The sequence below is a fragment of the Hemitrygon akajei genome, unplaced genomic scaffold, assembly GCF_048418815.1.
Source record: "Hemitrygon akajei unplaced genomic scaffold, sHemAka1.3 Scf000085, whole genome shotgun sequence".
In the NCBI taxonomy this organism is placed as follows: domain Eukaryota; kingdom Metazoa; phylum Chordata; class Chondrichthyes; order Myliobatiformes; family Dasyatidae; genus Hemitrygon; species Hemitrygon akajei.
The window spans coordinates 1,399,730-1,416,710 of NW_027331971.1; positions in this window are offsets into that span (position 1 = coordinate 1,399,730).

A 16,981-nucleotide genomic window follows, 5' to 3' on the forward strand; every position below is an offset into this window, starting at 1 on the left:
AGCGAAAGGAGAGGCCACAAGAGAACGGCCACACCAATGAGACTCCGACGGATCGAAATCATAAAGGAAAGCCGGCAAGTTTTTCTCCAAATCTCTCTCTCTCTCCAACAATTGCAACACAGCGATCCCCAACGGCTGCAGCCTGCATGAACTAAGTGAACTTTATATTTCCATCGGACAATACATTATCCCCTAGTCAACGATAGAGCTTATTTCTTATTGATTATTATTATACCCGCACTTTTAGATCTAGTATTGACGACGTATGTTATCTGTATATTTGCATTGATATTATTTTTGTGTATTTTTACTAATAAATACTGTTAAAAATAGTATCATCAGACTTCAACGGACGTCTCTATCTTTGCTGGTAAGTGACCCAGTTACGGGGTTCGTAACAGCTCTTATCCCGGGTATCTGTGTGTCCCTGTTGTGGAACTTTCCATCCCAGGAACATACTGGTGAGAGTCTTCAGTAGATTTGTGCAGGGGATCTTCCTCCCGATTCTGCGTTGTCAAAAGCTGTGACTAGCTCTTCAGTCAGAGCTGAAATGAGCCAAGTATATTTGGAATAACATATCTCTGTTCTTGTACATTGTGGCTCATGAAATTAAAGGAACACGTTTCCGGATGTGTAACCACTAAGATTTTATGCTCCTCGTAACGACCTCGTGAGGAATTTAATCTTGTGCTGATTACGTATGAGCATAAGACCATTTGGCCCAGCGAGTCTGCCCGCCATTCAATCATGGGCTGATCCAGTTCTTCCGGTCATCCCTACTCATCTACCTCCTCCCCTGGCCGCACATTGGTACAAATTACAAACTGGATGCCGAATAATATATAGACAATAGACAATAGATGCAGAAGTAGACCATTCAGCCCTTCGAGCCTGCACCGCCATTTTGAGATCATGGCTGATCAATTACTATCAATACCCGGTTCCTGCCTTGTCCCCATATCCCTTGATTCCCCTATCCTTAAGATACCTATCTAGCTTCTTCTTGAAAGCATCCAGAGAATTGGCCTCCACTACCTTCCGAGGCAGTGCATTCCAGACCCCCACAACTCTCTGGGAGAAGAAGTTTTTCCTTAACTCTGTCCTAAATGACCTACCACTTATTCTCAAACCATGCCCTCTGCTACTGGACTCTCCCAGCATCTGGAACATATTTTCTGCCTCTATCTTGTCCAATCCCTTAATAATCTTATATGTTTCAATCAGATCCCTTCTCAATCTCCCTAATTCCAGCGTGTGCAAGCCTAGTCTCTCTAACCTGTCTGCGTAAGACAGTCCAGACATCCCAGGAATTAACCTCGTGAATCTACGCTGCACTTCCTCTACAGCCAGGATGTCCTTCCTTAACCCTGGAGACCCAAACTGTACACAATACTCCAGGTGTGGTCTCACCAGGGCTTTGTACAAATGCAAGAGGATTTCCTTGCTCTTGTACTCAATTCCCTTTGTAATAAAGGCCAACATTCCATTAGCCTTCTTCACTGCCTGCTGCACTTGCTCATTCACCTTCAGTGAGAGATTGTTTTCTCTATAAGCCGAAGGCCGCTCATCTGTACGAGTTCCACAATAGGCACAAAGCAGAAGGAAGTTAGATTGAAAAGTGAGTTTGAACACACTCTGTGTTCTGCACATACTTATGTAGCGTCTGTGCTCCCGATCTACCCCCGTTCGCCTAGTGTACACTGCCGTCGCCCCGCCAACAGTGCTATACTTTGGTGTAAATAGGGTGTAATGCCCACCCCCCAGTACACGCTCGCAACACAAACATCAGACAAAGGCGAGTAAATAATTACAACTTTATAGTTATTTCTTAGTGATGCGTTAGTAGAAACAGATAACCTATAGGCGCCAAATCAGTAAGTTCATCAGTTTGTGCACAAAATATTTTAATACGTTGGAGCTCACGCCTCCGGTTCCATCCACAACGACCTTCCGGGTCCTCGGCCACCGTCCGTACAGACAACGTATATTATCCGCCGCCCTGGAACAGCTGATCGCTCCTCACACTTCCGACCTCATCGCTCGCCTTCCAAAAAAAAAACGGCGAACTCCCGAACAGCTCACACATAGAAGATAGCATAACAATTATATATTGGTTAGTCCCCCCCACACACACTTATCTGTAGTTATAATCCAAACATTCCAGTGACAGAAACACATTACAACATTAAGTAACATTACAGAGAATCCATGTCATTATAACAATACAGAGCAGCCATGTTGTCAGACTGAACAGTTAACACCACTGTTAATTGTACTCAGAGTGCTACACTTAGATTGGTGACGAAGTGGAAAATGAGATGACACTGAATAGGGAAATGGGACAGAGATAATCGTGAAATCATAGAATATTACTACAGAGAAATAAGCTCTTCCGTCCATACAGGTCATCGCTCTGTGATGTTCCGCCTCGCCCCATTATCTACACCCTCCGTCCCTCTCCCATCCACGTACCTACTCAAACTCCACTGAAATGATACAATTGAATCCGTATCTACCAGTTACGCTTGCAGTTCCTTCCACACTCGCTCGGCCCTCGAAGTGAATAAATTCTGCTACATACCTTCTTGCATCTTTCAACTTTCTCCCCAAGCCTATGAGCTCCAGTGGTAAATTCATTCAAAGCCTAGCACATATAACATAGAAGTCTGCAGCTTATTAACGCCTTTCGGTCCACAATGCCGTTCCAAATATGTAACCTACTCTAGACACTCCCGGGACTTTCCTGAGCGCACAGCTCTCTATTTTTCTGAGCTCCATGTACCTGCCCAAAAGGCTCTTAAAACACCCTGTTGTGTCCGCTTTCAACACCGCAGCCGGCAGTGCATTCCTTGCACACACCACTGTGTGTGAAAAAACTTACGGCTGGCATGCTCTCTGTACCTAGTTCCAAACACCTTAAAACTATACCTGTTTGTGTTAGCCAGTTCAGCCCTGGGGGAATAAAAGAACCTTTGACTATCCACACTATCAATGGCTCTCATCAGCTTATACACCTCTATCAGATCATCTCTCATCCTCCGTCACTGCAGGGAAAAAAGGCCAATACTCTCAACCTGTTCTCTTCAGGTATGTTTCCAATCCAGTAAACATTGGTGCCTTGTGCAGGAAGGCACAGAGTCGACTGTACTTCCTTAGAAGGTTGGCGTCATTCAATGTCTGCAGTGAGATGCTGAATATGTTCTATAGGTCAGTTGTTAAGAGCGCCCTCTTCTTTGTGGTGGCGTGTTGGGGAGGAAGCATTAAGAAGAAGGACGCCTCACGTCTTAATAAGCTGGTAAGGAGGGCGGGCTCTGTCGTGGGCAAAGTACTGGAGAGTATAACATCGGTAGCTGAGCGAAGGGCGCTGAGTAGGCTACGGTCAATTATGGAAAACCCTGAACATCCTCTACATAGCACCATCCAGAGACAGAGAAGCAGTTTCAGTGACAGGTTACTGTCGATGCAATGCTCCTCAGACAGGATGAAGAGGTCAATACTCCCCAATGCCATTAGGCTTTACAATTCAACTGCCAGGACTTAAGAACTTTTTTTTAAAGCTATTATTAATGTTTTTTTTTGAGTTAGTGATTTAGATGCATATCATATTATTACTGAGCTAAGTATGTATGTAATGAGTTTTTGCTACAACAAGTGTATGGGACATTGGAAAAAATGTTGAATTTCCCCATGGGGATGAATAAAGTATCTATCTATCTATCTATCTATCTATCCTTGTAAAACTGCTCTGCACTCTCTCTCTAGCATATACGCACCTTCTCTATAGTGCCCACAGACACTGGATAGGGAAAATATACGTGCATTCGCCCTATTTATTTCTCGAACTCTTCCTTTCAAATTATCGCTGCACTCTTTGAAGGGTATTGATATTTCAAAACTGTAAATATGTCTATGCCATGTCTATGAGCTCACCAACTTCAACATAACGTCCCAACTCGTGTACTCCGTGATCTGATTGAGAAGACCACTGTGCCCGTGACGCCGATTTCCTGAAATTATCGACCTGTATCGCCATGTCTCTTTTTAAATACTGCACACTAATGTCCACATATTCAATATGTGCGACATTACCTGTTGTATCTTTCCTCACAACGCATGCTTGCCTGCATTGTTCCATCTGCCACTTATCAACCCATTTCCCAGCCACTCAACATTAAGCTACAAGCTTGGATAGAGTTCCTGGCTGGAACAGCGCTCCCAACCTAGGATTCGTACGCAATTCTTCTGATTCAGTTTTCTACATTGACATCTATGTCATTAACATACGTGATAAGTAACAATGGGCCTGACAGCAATCTCGGCAGTAAACTTGTCAGAGTTAAAGAATCAACCATCCGCTCTCTGTTAATAGAGAAAAGAACGTTCACCAATCCGTCGACAAGCCGCATCTAAATTCGTGTGGGTGCGGAACTCTATATTATCAAAGGTCCCTGTAATATTGTTCTCGATCTCTTTTATATGCTCAGAACATACGTATAACGTGTTTTATTGTGATACATGTCTTCAGGTGATACTGTGACATTCGTCATACAAATGACTCGAAATGACTGGAACAAACGACAGAAAAAAAAGAACCAATTTTCCCCCTCAATAAAGTGTACTCTATTTCACCTGCCGAGCTGATATCCCGCCCTCAATGTCAGAAGCGAATGTGCTCCGCTGAATGGGACAAAATAAATCTGTTTGAAGTTCATTGTCCATATTAATTGTTCAGGATAATTGTCTATGTTAGAAACAACACTGATCAGAAAATGTCCCATTTCAGCAACTGACGTCAGAAGTCTTGAAAAGTACATTGGTTCAGTTCATAGTATCTTTTGTTTAAAAGTTAATATTTTGTAATATCTCTTAGGGATGCAAATTCATGGCACGGTGATAGAGTGAGAAAAACACGTTAATGTCAGTGTTTGTGTAGCCGGTTGTCCCTAATGCGACTGATGTGATAACCACACTAATTGCCTCAGCGGAATTACTCACACTTGAATATAACTCTGTAAAACCAGTCACCAGTCCAGAAGAGCAGTTGGATCATTCCATGCAACTGAACGCTGCCTCTAACGGATTATGGGATATTCAGCGATTTATTACATTGCGGCCGTTTTCTATCCGACAATTGTAGCGATCGGTATCCCTGGTAAGATACTGGAGCTGGTCACTGAATGTACGGTGCTGTCGTCATCTTGCTTTTTCTCCGCTGCACTGTTCAGACATCTACTGAGCACAGATGCTATCTTCGTCTGAAATCTGTTTCCAGAATTGATTCAAAAAGATTATAGATTTTTCATTCAGAATCCATATCTTTTCTATGTGATGATTTTTAAAATTATTTCTTTTGTCAATTGTGTCGGTGACGATATTGGTATAATTACATAGTTTCACCTTGGTCGGTTTTCTGAACCGACAGTGGTTGCTTTTCCAGATCGGAACCTGGATTAACTGACCGGACAGTCAGATACCTCACCCCAAATAAGGGAAATGGTGTGGCTTATGGAGCGGTCAACCTTCACGTGAGTCGTGGAAAACAGATATCTGGCTTTAGCCTGTCAGAAAGTCGCCAGTCTACTGTTAATTCTATCCGTTATTGTCCAGCCGGTGTGCACGGCAGAGTCCGCACAGATTGAATATCTGTTTTTCACTTTCAAAATAAACATACACAAGGAGGAACTTCAGACATATTCATTTAAGGATAATTCTGTGTTGTGTGTTTTTTTTTCTTTCTCTAAATTTCCTGTAGTTAATTTAACGGCGATTGTGATCCTATCTCGGGGAAAATGCGGACTCTCCAAATGCATCACCCGTTACCTGGTAGGAATGGCAACAGCGGATCTGATGGTGGTTATCGTTGATGCTTTAGTGGAAAAGACCAAATATATCTACATGTATTCCAGCTCTCTGCACAACACTCCTGCATGCGGTCTAACACTTGCATTTTTTGCTGTAACGAGGGACTGTTCTGTTTGGTTTACGGTCAGTTTTACCTTTGATCGCTTCATCGCCATATGTTATCGAAAACTCGCGGAACGATACAGCACTGCAAGAACAGCAACGGTGGTTATGGTAACCGTGGCTATTGCGAGCTGTGGGAGATGTGTTCCGTTTTACTTTGCCATTGAACCTTATGCCATTATTGACAACGTTCCGTGGCGTTGCGCCTTCTCACATGAATACGCTACTTCACCTGTGTGGAAAGGATTCGAATTACTCGATAGCATTTTAGCACCGTTGCTACCAATCGGCCTAATTCTTATCTTCAATGGGTTGACAGTCAGACATATAATTGCGGGAAATAGAGTCCGCAGAGGGCTTCGGAAGAGCAGTGATAATCTGAAAGATACCGAGTGGAAAAACCGCAGAAAATCGATGATTTTATTGTTTGCAATTTCATCTAATTTCATATTACTTTGGATGCCCTATGTAGCTCGTTCCCTGAAATGGCAAACGGTAAATTACTATTACCTCGACAGATATTTGAGTTCCCCGGTATACATACTTCAACAATCTGCGTACATGTTGCAAACTCTCAGTGTGTGCACCAATACTTTTATCTACACACTGACACAGAGGAAATTCAGACAAGAGCTGAAGGATGGAATGAAGTATGTGTTTACGTTAAATGGTCATCTGTGTAGATAAAGCCTTCTCCAAATGCAGTTCAGCGGAATTTTAGCATAAAACAGTTTTTAACAAGTCACCTAGGTTTGGCAAATATGTCATAATTTCAAACAATCATGTGCCTAGTGATCATGAAATGAATAAATTCCAAACTATCACAGAAAATTGACAATCATCCAGGAAACTGTACCGCAGCATAACAGCCAGGACCAATAGGCTCCGGTTCAGCTTCATCCACCAGGACATTAAACTGATTAAGTCACGCTGATTTGAGAGTTTTTCCGATTTTACATTGACTGTTCTATTTATTATAAATTATTATAAGTTACTAGAGTTGCACATTGCACATTTAGACGGAGACATGACCTAAAAAAAATTTCTTCCTCGTGAAGGTGGAGGAAATAATGTCAATTCTGTCACAAGGGGCGGAATGACTTCCGGACATCTCGGGGTTCAGATGTTTCAAATTCCTTTTATTCGAGTAAAAGAGTGTAAAGTGAAAGCATTTTAAGAACAGGGAGAGTGTGATAGTATCACAGCCGCAGTAAGGGAGGACACTGTGCTGGGACTTTATGTTAATAGACTGTGAGTGGAACTCAGAACTAGGAAGGGAACAAACACTCGTTTGAGAGTATTCTGTACAGAGCACCCATCAACAAAACGAAAACAACACACAGTGACAGATCGGGAGTTAGATTTTGGAGAGGTCCCATTTTAACACGGCTGTTGTCAAAGGCAACTTAAACATCATTAATAATCTTGGGTACTTCCTCTGTTTAGAAGATTTGGATGTGACAGAATTTCTCAGTTGTTTCCAGGAATGAGACGTAGCACAATATGAGGGCAGGCAGACCAGCGAACAGTCCATCCTGGATCTACTACTGGAAGGTGAAAAGGGTTGGGTAACAGATCTCTCTGCGGGTCAGCTTTTCAGAACGGTAGGGCACAGTTATTCGACATTTACTATTACCTTACACTGAGGTAGCAGCAGAAAGTATGGAACATATTCGATGTTATTAGTTTGTAACTTAGTAGCCGAATTTGGGAAATGATGCACAACAGAAAGATGGAGGTTGTTAATGTAACACGAGTTCGGGGTTCATTATTGGTTTGTTTCAGTAAGGCGGCGAACGGACGGCCGTATAAAGTATCCCTGGTTGATAAGAGATTATGGAGCAAGAAGAACAAAGAAATATACTTAAGGTTTAGAGGGAAGACAATAGGTGCAGGAGTAGGCCATTCGTCCCTTCGAACCAGCACCGCTATTCAATGTGGTCATGGCTGATCATCCACAGTCATTACCCTGTTCCTGCCTTCTCCTCATACCCCTTGACTCCGCTATCTTTAAGAACACTATCTAACTCTTTCTTGAAAGCATCCAGAGAATTGGCCTCGACTGTCTTCTGAGGCAGAGCATTCCATTGATCCACAACTGTCTGGGTGAAAAAAAAACTTTTCCTCAACTCCGTTGTAAATGGCCAACCCCATATTCTTAAACTGTGGCCTTTGGTTCTGGACTCTCCCAACATCGGGAACATGTTCCCTGCCTATAGCGTGTCCAATTCCTATGTTAGGAAGGATCATACAGGGCTATGGGAATTCACAATGTAGCCAGCAGGAATTTAACAATGCATTTATGAGTTAGAAGGGACATGAGAGGCCTTGGAGAGCCACATTCAGGTAGGTTATAAACAGAAGGGTGATGAGATACAAAGTGGGAGAGATCAGCGATAAAAGAGGAAACATGTGTCTGGAGTCTAAGGAGTCAGTGAAGGTCCTTACTGATACTTTGCTTCGGTATTCACCAGTGAGTGCGACATTGATGAATGTGGATACAGCGAAAAAGGGCAGATCTACTGGGGCAAGGAAACGCTTGGAATTACAAGCTGGATACTGCGAGAACATGAAAATAAACCATTCCCCGGTGCTGGAAGGGATTTACTCCTGGTAATTAGAGAAAGCGAGCGAAGATATTGCTGGGCTTTTGGACATGACATTTACGTCATCGATGCCACAAATTAGTGCGGGAGGTTTGGAGAATGGCACATGTTACTTCTTTGTTTAAGAAATGCAATGTAGTCCAGAGAATTACAGGCCAGTCAGTCTTCGGTCAGTACTGGACAAGCTATTGAAAAGGTTTCTTAGAGACGGAATTTATGAGTATCTTAGGAAACTTATCCTGGTTGGGGATAGTCACCATGGTTTTGAGAGGGACCGGTCGTCCTTTATGAGCCAGAAAAAAAATTCATGAAAAAGTGAAACATAGGCTGTTGACAAGAAAACATTCGATCTGAGGTACATTAATTTTTAGGGTGTTTGACTGAGTTCACTCTGGTGCACGCATTCAGAACGTCAGATGTTATTACAGTGTTCTGAGAGACCGATGTTAATTTGACCATCCTGCAGCACTTGGAAAATTTACTGAATTCGGGCTGCTGATGAAAACAAAATACTGAATCTGGACTCTGAACTGAAATCCCATGTACTTGTTTCAGGGCAGATACTATGATTACACCAAATCAATATTTTCCCATAAACCCTGAAGCTCAAAATCGGCATTTCAAATGACCGCCGTATCCTTTGATGCTTCCCAAATGAACCAGCTTCCCAGAATGCGAATTTCAAATTCCCATTTCAAGAATATATTGATTTGTATTTTGATTTCCACAATTTCTCCAGCAAACAGGGAGGTTACTATCATAATGGGATTTCTGAGAGGGTGTAAGAAAATATCTTATCAAGTTTTTCCATCCAAACTCCTTCCATTTCTGTGAACTGGTACACTTCCATTGATACCTCCATATTGTTGTCCATTCTTCCTCAGATATCCTTCCTTTTCCTATTTTGTTTTAATGTATGAAGTCGAAAGTGTTTTAAGATTTGACAACCCCTTATAAATGCTTGAAATGATTCTAATACCATTATCTGAATGACTGGCTTTTCTAAATAGCTCTTTGAAGCATGCACTTGCCTTTGTTGCATTTTAAGCGTCTTATTAACATATTGTCGCATCTGTAAATACGGATAAAAATCTTGTTTTTCTATTAAGCGTTTCTCTTTAAGCATTTCAAAACTGAACAGTGTTCTTTCTTTTGTTATGTTGCAAGCAAAGAACTGTTATTCCTTTAGTTGTCTAGTCAAATCTAGTATCCAATTTATTTGGTGATTTGGTGTAAAATCAAAGTCATATGCACACCTTTTAAGAATTGCAATATCTCCCTCTAGATTATATCCTTTTACAGTAGTTTTCCATATTTTAAGAGTCAATTTCACCCATGGGTTATCAATAGTATTTATATACCTTTGCAGGTTGTTATCAGCCAAAGTTGCTTGTATGAGGATGGGAAGTACCCGCTCCTCAATGTTTTTCCTTTGAGCGTCATATGATGGGTTGCACCAACATATCACAGCTCTCAACTGTACTGCAAAATAATAATCTCTAAGAGAAGGTAGGCCCCATCCCGCCTTTTCCTTTGCTAATTCCGAAGTCTTGAGACGAAATCTAGGCTTTTTACCCTGCCAAGTATACCTTGATAACATCGCATTTCATACATTGAATTGATTTTGATTAATCTCTATTGGTAGAGTCTGAAAGAGATATAACAGTCTTGGCAGTTTATTCATTTTAATAGACTCAATCCTTAAACTGAGTCTGAAAAAAAGAACCAGGTTCCATCTTGCCACATCTTCCTTATTGTTTATATATATATATAAAGGCTGATAATTACATTCTAATAATTTTGCCAAATCCTTTGGCATAATGATGCCCAAATATTTGAAAGAATCTGTGTGCCATGCCCAGGGGTATCTACAAACCTTTTTACTTTCAATTTCTCTTGGTGGGCTATAGTAATATGGAAGTAATTGTGTTTCATCTATGCCGATCTTGTATCCTGATAATTAACCATATTGCTCAAAGGATTGCATCAATTCAGGTAAAGAGTATGTTGGTTGCCCGACATAGATCAAAATGTCATCCGCATAACAAGCCAATTTATGCTTTGTCCCTTTAATAGTAATTCCCCTGATATCTTCATTTGCCTGATGCATTGAGCTAATGGTTCCAGATATAACGCGAAAAGTAGCGGTGACCATGCACAACCCTGTCTGCTGCCCCCTTCCAGGGTAAAACTATTTGATAAATCTCCATTGATTTTAATCCTAGCCGTAGGATTGTAATATAGTGCATGTATAGCTTTAATAATTGTGTCTTGGAAAACAAATCTATGTACAACTCTGTAAAGGAAATTCCAATTAACCGAATCAAATGCTTTTTCACCGTCCACGCTTATCACTATTTCTTCGATTTTATTAATTTGTATATGATCCATAATGTGAGGTTTCCTTCGTATATTGTCTTGTGTCTGGCGTTGTCGTATAAAACCTGTCTGATCGTTACGTATCAGTATGGGTAGAAACTCCTCTAATCGTTTGGCCATGATGGAGGTAAATAATCTAAAATTTACATTAAGAACGGATATTGGTCTAAATGACCCGCATTCCATTTTATCCTTGCCTTCTTTCGGTATAGCTGAGATTATCATTTACTTCCAACTGGGTGGCATTTATGCCTTTTTAGAGCCCAGTTCAATGTGGGGCGTAAAACAGGAATTAACCTATTTTAAAATTCTTTGTACCACTCTGCCTTATACCTATCTGATCCTGGTGACTTCCTTAATTTAAGCCTACTAATTGCAGCTTTTAATTCAACTTCAGTTATGTCAGCAGTCATCGTCCTATTTTGTTCTTCGCTTAAAGTAGGTAACTCTAGAGAATTCAAGAAGGTGTCAATTTGGGTTATGCTTCCCCCTGGAACTTTGGAATATAGAGTTTTGTTAAACACTTCAAAAGCTTCTTGTATTTCACTCAGCTATTTTTTTTATTATTTTCCCTCTTGGGTCCCTAATTCTATGAATTGTATTTTTTGCTGTCTTTTTTTTTTTAGCTTTCACGAAGGTATTTTCATAGACTTCGATCCACTTTCATAATGTCTCTGTTTCAGAAACATTATTTTTTTCCTGATTTCTTGCGTAGCCAAACTATTAATTTCATTCCTTATTATTTTAATTTCCCCTACTGTATCCTGTGCCAAATTCAATTTTTGATGTTATCTAGTTCCTTCAGCCTATTTTGTAATTCTTCTAATGTTTTATTCCTTTTTTTTTATATGAAGATATCGCTATAATTTTCGCTCTTCAGACCGCCTTCAGAGTATCCCATAAAATGGGAGGTGGAACCTCTCCATTATCATTTAATTCTAAGTAGAGACTAAATTCCTTTTTAATTTGTTCCTTAAAGTACGGATCATTGAGTAGACTTGAATTTAGTTTCCAAATAGTATTCTTTGGTTGTAGGCCAAAATCAGCAGCTAAATATATAGGTGCATGGTCACTTACATCTATTGTCCCAATTCCACAGTTGTTAATTTTGTCTTTGTCTTTTCCAAATGTTATGAAATAGTCTATTCTTGCATATACAGAATGGGGAGAGAAATAATGAGTGTAATCCCTTCTGTCGGGGAAAAGGTCCCTCCATATATCAATTAAACCAACATCCGCAAAAAGTGTATTAACTTTCTTATGTAAAGATTTTGTTTCATAGGTTTTTCTATTGGAAGATTCTAAGTTTGGCTGTAATTGTAAATTTAGGTCTCCCCTGCATATCAGGAGACCTTCTGTTTCCGTTACCATGATATCAGTAATGTTCTGAAAGAAACCAATATCACTTCCCGAGTGTGCGTATATATTCAATAGAGTAAATGAGTTTCCTTCTATATTCCCCCTTACCAGAATATTTATCTTTATCGCCCTTTTCGAAAACTTTTTTTCAAAATTTACCTAATTTGGTGGCCACTAGACAGCGTAGCAGTAGCAGGTAGTGCAGGAGTCTCCCTCCTAAACAGATATACTGTTTTGGATACTTTTGGTGGAGTAGCCGAGTTCATGGGTGGCTCTGCGGCACAGGAGGGAAGGAAAAGGAACGGGAGAGCTGTAGTGAAAGGGGATTCGATTGTAAGTGGAATAGATAGGCGTTTCTGAGGCCCCTTGGGTAAGAGTGACCATAATATGGTGGAATTCTTCATTAAGATGGAGATTGACATAGTCAATTCAGAAACATAGGTTTTGAACTTAAAGAAGGGTGACTTTAAAGGTATGAGACGTGAATTAGCTAAGATAGATTAGCTAATGAAATTTAAAGGGTTGACGGTCGATATGCAATGGCAAGCATTTAAAGATCACATGGATGAACTACAACAAGTGCTAATCCCAATTTGGCAAAAGAATAAACCAGGGAAGGGAGTGCACCCGTGGCAGACAAGGGAAATTATGGATAGTATCAATTCCAGTGAACATGCAAATTAGCTAGGAAAAGCGGCACACCTGAGGACTGGGAGAAATTCAGAGTCCAGCAGAAGAGGACAAAGTCCTTAATTGGAAAGGGAAAAAAGATTATGAGAGAAAGCTGGCAGGGAACAAAAAAAAACTGACTGTAAAAACATTTATAGATAAGTGAAAAGAAAAAAGATTGGTTAAGACAAATATAGGTCCCTTACAGTCAGAAACAGGTGCATTGATCATGGGGAACAAGGACATGACAGACCAATTGAATAACTACTTTGGTTCTGTCTTCACTGAGGAGGACATAAATAATTTTCCGGAAATAGTAGGGGACCGAGGGTCTAGTGAGATGGAGGAACTGAGGGAAATACATTTTAGTAGGGAAGTGGTGTTAAGTAAATTGAAGTGATTAAAGGCAGATAAATCCCCAGGGCCAGATGGTCTGCATCCCAGAGTGCTTAAGGAAGAAGCTCAGGAAATAGTAGATGCATTAGTGAAAATTTTTCAAACCTCCTTGGATATTGGATTAGTTCCTGAGGATTGAAGGGTGGTTAATGTAACCCCACATTTTAAATAAATGAAGCAGAGAGAGAAAACGGTGAATTATAGACCGGTTAGTCTGACATCGGTGGTGCAGAAAATGCTAGAGTCTGTTATCAAAGATGTGATAACAGCTCATTTGGCAAGAGCTGGATTCATCGGACAAAGTCAGCATGGATTTGTGAAAGGAAATCTTATGTAACCCCCTGGGTCACCCACGCCCGATCAGCTCGTTCTCGTCCCGGAGGAGCAGCCTTCGGCCCCGCCAAACTGGGTAATCAGCTTGTGTGGATGCCGTGTGATTTCCCCGCCTCGCCAAAGAACAACACAGGACACCATATGCGATTAAATGATTACAGTTTATAAAGATTACTATAACTAAGTAATTTATAACGATACAGTATACATGAAGGAAAAGAAAATAAAGAAAAGGCGTCAAATTTATCAAAGTCCAAACCACTTCGTGCACAACCGTTGGAGCTCAATTACTGAAGTCTTCTGGCCACCATTCGATCCCCTCCGAACTCCTCGACTCGCCGCTCAGGACCACCCGAAGTGGTCAACCAAGCACATCTATCCTCGTCTCCTCTCCTCGGGGTACCTCCTGGCCTTGGACCCCCGCTTGGGGTCCGTTCCTCGCCCAGTTTACAGCATCGCGTCCTCTCTCTCTCAACCCCTCACGCCGATCTCCCCAAAAGCCCGCCAAAAATTGCTTACAGACTCAGAAGAAAGAACAGCATTAATCCCAATTGGTTTACAAAGGAATACAATTCTCGCTATCAGTAAATTTTAACCCAAACAAGCTTCCAGCACTCTCTCGCAACAAAGAAGTATTCCTACTTTTAACACAACAAAGAAGCCATTTTGATTACATACACAGTAACAAAGAAAAAGAAGAAATCCCCTTACACTAAATTGGTGATTTTGGTTCCATTCTGTCTCTCACTCTCTGCAGCATGCTTTTCCCAGTTCCGCGTGGGGATTAATCGAAGTATACCACCTCAGTGGAAAATGTAATGCCACGTCATTGTTATACGCATCACATACGTCTAGTCTGTGAGGTATTTCTGCAAACACTTTCATAAACAATTCACTGGAGCTTCTCAGATGTTTGGGTGGAGCTGCTGCTGGGACGGTAAGTTTATTTCACATTCAGCTCTGTCTCCGAGCACACCTTTTCGGCGAGAATTCCCCACCCAGTACCGACGGTACATTCTCCTGTCTCCAACCCTCCACCTATTCTTGGACTCAGCGCGCTGTTTCTCTGCCTGCTCTGGATATCTTCATCACTAATTGCCGACGGGGCATCTCCTCAACATCAGGAATACTCACTTCAAATAGAACCTTACCCGGTGTGAATGCACTTCCCCTCCAATCTGCCAACATCAGTGTCAAAGTTACAATCGATCCCACTGTCAAAGTGGTTGCTGTTGTAGATTGGCGGTCTGACCTCTGCGTTGGTGAGAGCAGGTGGTAATAGATGGTAATGGGACCTAGTTGAGTCATTACCTGTTCAGGTAAACACATTAGAAAGTTGATACCAACTCGGTGGAGACAAGTAAACCCGAACGTTGAAGTTAGGACCTCTGTGCATGTGGATGTTGTCTGTTCATAGCGTGTTGAAGGGCGTGCCGATGTAGAGTGCAATCAGCTAAATCTCTTTGCCGTGCTGCCCACTCATTCCGAGCAGGAACCAGGCCCGATCTGATCTCAGGAGTGCTCAGCGCGAATTCCGCCAGTTCGCCTCGAGACGGCAGTATTTCCGCTAGCAGTTCCTTTTCCTCCATGTCACAGGAAGCTACGGCGTTGTCGGTCACTGGACCGATGGAAATTTACACTGGGGTATGGGATTCATTATCGAACGTGTTGTGGTTCTGACGATACCGGAGATATAATGAAAAAATAAAAATAAAAGGGAGGAAGAGTTTAGTAATCGGTAGGAAGTGAAGATCGGGAGCTGCGTTCGCCGAAGGTTCTGTTGCCGTGCTCTGTCACTCCCGGATTCTAAACTAGTTTTATTCTACCTGCTGCCATATTCTCTGATGAGCGCCAATTCTATAGTGTCAAGATGGAAAACACTGCGACTGCCTCCGGGAAGAACTTAGATATTATCTTTATCAATTAATGGAATAATTGCCAGAAACGGACATTTCTTTACACTGATGAACTGTTGCTTGAACTTGGTCTTCGTTACCCCGTAAATAAAAGTGTTTGTGCAGCAACTTAATGTCAGCAACATCTCTCCGGAGTTGTTCTGTGCGTTAGATGTGGGAATTCTGGGATATCTCCTGCGTTCCTGATATACACATCTGCTCCAGGGTGGGGAGCAGGTGGTCGCAGAGATCTGGTGCCTGGCACTCTGGTAGCATGGAAGAACAGAGAGACGAAGAGGACTGCGGTGGTGATGGAAGATGAAATAGTCAGAGGAAAAGAGGCTAGATTCTGTCGACTCGACAGTGGCACCTGGACGGCATGTTTCTCCGAGGCGTCAGGGTCAGGGAAGTCTCTGATCGCTCCACGGCATTCTCACGGGGGAGTGTGAGCAACCAGAAGCCGAGATACATCTGACCACCGGTAACATGCACGGGGAAATAGGCAGACACTGAAGAGAGATTTTATGGAGCGAGACAGAAAGCGGACAAACAGGACATTCACGGTAGTTATATCCAGACAACTGCCTGTGCCCTCGCCAGTGAAGGTAAGGATAGGATGATCTGACAGGTGCATGTGTGGATGAAGAACTGGTGTAGGAGGGAGGGATGGATTATCGGGATCTTTATTTTTAGGGAGACATCTGTGGAGGCCGGGTTATTTGATATATAAAAGGCAGAAATTGATAGATACTTGATTAATCGGGGCATGAAGGGTTACGAGAAGACAAGATTGGGCTGAGAGAGATCGGAGCAGACTCGATGATCCAACTGGCTTAGAGCTTTTTTCGTATATTTTACGGTCTTATTGTCTAAAACAGAGCTAGACCGGAAGGGTCAGTTGGGAGACAACCCGACAGGACGCGTCTGATCGCAGAGTGTCAGCAGAGGATGGAAACCGGAGGGATTCGGCGAAAGGTATTTGCCGGGGAGGGAGTTGAGTGATGATTGCAGAACACAGCAGAAATTGGACAAGGGGCATGGATAGCGAGGGTGACACTTCACATTGGTTTAGAGCGGAACAAGTTTCAGGCTTGAGCGCGGCACGGGGTCATTTGTTCCCTCATGTAGCTGCATCCACTAGTTAAAGTGGAGACGAGTGCATACTTAAATGATGGAGGAGCTGTGAGCGATGGTGTCCGGCATAGGAGTGGATCTGAGACATGGGAGGATTAACCATGGTCATGCAGATTGCCAGCGCTAATTTTAGGGGCCGTTTGGCCTCCTGTGCTGTGCTCTGCTGCGAGTACCGGAACAACCACAGGGTCGGTTCATTGCAGTTCGCAGGCAGCCTGTGTGCTCCGCGTCCCTCACTGTGTTAAC